The 2,053-nt window shown below is 41.5% G+C and overlaps 1 pseudogene; it reads right to left on the bottom strand.

Annotated features, from left to right (window-relative positions):
* Nucleotides 1-715: 715 nt before the first annotated feature.
* On the bottom strand, nucleotides 716-1,687 carry LOC113249121 (olfactory receptor-like protein OLF4; annotated as a pseudogene).
* Between the last annotated feature and the right edge of the window lie 366 nt (nucleotides 1,688-2,053).

Here is a 2,053-nt window from a genome sequence, read left to right as displayed (position 1 = left end):
TTAAAGTCACGTTTGACTCTAAGGTCACGTTATGTCAATCTATTTTTTCCATATTTGTCTTTCTGTGTAGATTCCATTTGGAGACATGTATTTTATTATCATTTCTATTGCGAGTGACTATGGGAGGCATGGTGGACACAAGCCGTGTTATACAACAGGGCTCCTAATATGTAGGAAGATCACCATGATCAGCTATAACAAACAGTACGCCAAAGTCTGCATTCTCAGAAGAGCAGTGAAGGTAGTGATGCACAAAGGAATGATGTTACAAAGGGAAACACAGTCTCAGATTTTTCTGTTATAAATTTATATAAATAGCTATGGTGGCCAAAAGTAGATTTTCCATAGGAGTAGTACGACTCATGACTGTTTTTTTTTTTTAGTAAAACAAAAGAAAAATATTCATTATGATGTATTTCATATGAGAAGAAATTGTTCTTAGCAGATCCATGTAGTCCTTTGAAATAAGTGAGAATTTCCAAATATATCACATACAATGTTAGAAATAACTTTGAGAGAGTAGGAAAATGACAAAGGGAAAATCTCCTGGGTATCAAAGATATCAGTAAGCTTAATAAAGTGAGTAAATACATTGTACAAGAGGTCAAAATAAACAAGATGGAAATTACAGGAAATAAATCAAGGAAGCAAGTTCTACTTCCAAAATCTGCATTAAAAAAACACACCTTTTGATTCTAAGGCCTCGACCCTGCAATCATGGCAACTTCTTCAGCCTCAGCACAATTGTCCCTTTTAGAACTGCCATCCTAGAGAATCTCATAAGAGCCCTCTTTATGTCTCTGTTCCTCAGGCTGTAGATGAAGGGGTTCAGCATGGGCGTTACCACCGTGTACATCACCGAGGCCACTGCACTTGCGTGGGAGCTCTGGGGAGCAGCAGAGCTAAAGTACACTCCTAGGCTCGTACAATAAAATAAGGAGACAACGGAGAGGTGAGATGCACAGGTGGAAAATGCTTTGTACTTGCCCTGAGCTGATGAGATCCCACATACAGAGGAAACTATCTTAGAGTAAGAGTAAAGGACCCCAGCTAGGGGACCACCACTGAGGAGCACAGCTGCAAAATATATCACCATGTTATTAAAAAATGTATCGGAACAGGCAAGTTGGATCATCTGAGTTCACAGAAAAAGTGGGGGATTTCCACCTCTGTACAGAAGGACAGCCACGACACCATTAAGCTTTCTGACAAGGAATTCAGGATGCTCATGATCCAGGACACCAGAACCAATAATCCACAGAGCCAGAGGTTCATGGTGATCATGTAGTGCAGGGGGTGACAGATGGCCACAAAGCGGTCATAGGCCATCACAGTCAGGAGAAAGACATCTAATCCTGCAAAGAGTGTGAAAAAAAAAAAAAAACATCTGGCTTAGGCAGCCTTCATAAGTGATCACTTTGCTCTGAGTCTGGATGTTCCACAGCATCTTGGGTACAGTGGTGGAGGTGAAACAGATGTCTACAAAGGACAGATTGGCCAGGAAGAAGTACATGGGGGTGTGGAGATGGGAGTCAGAGCTGACGGCCAGGATGATGAGTATGTTTCCAAACACAGTGATCAGGTACATGGACAGGAAAAGCCCAAATATGAGGTGCTGCAGTTCTGGATTATTTGATAATCCCAGAAGAAGAAATCCTGAAATTTGGGAATCATTGCCTTGTCCCATGTGGTGGTTGCGATGACTAGAAATTAGCACAAAAATGATTAATTATAACACAAATGGGGATTAGTAACATGGTGGAAATGCTACAATTACAATGACAGTGGGAGAAAAAAAAAGCAGGCATAAATGAAAATAGATGAGGTGTTATTTTTTTGGGAGTTCAGGAAGACCTAAAAGAAGGTGACATTTGAAGGCAGAGTTCAGGGAAGTCTGCACGTAAGACACGAGTTTATCTGAGCATGTGTGTGCCCTGCAGGAGAAAGAGCCAGTGCAAAGGCCCTGAGGAAGCCACTTGTTTCAGATGGATATCCAGGACTCAAAATGGAGCCAGTGTAGTCAGGAGAAGAGCAAGAGGGAGAGTGATGAGAG

The sequence above is a fragment of the Ursus arctos genome, unplaced genomic scaffold (genome assembly GCF_023065955.2).
Source record: "Ursus arctos isolate Adak ecotype North America unplaced genomic scaffold, UrsArc2.0 scaffold_14, whole genome shotgun sequence".
Classification (NCBI taxonomy): domain Eukaryota; kingdom Metazoa; phylum Chordata; class Mammalia; order Carnivora; family Ursidae; genus Ursus; species Ursus arctos.
Note: the sequence above shows the minus strand (reverse complement) of the source record. Positions and strands in the feature narration are given on the sequence as shown.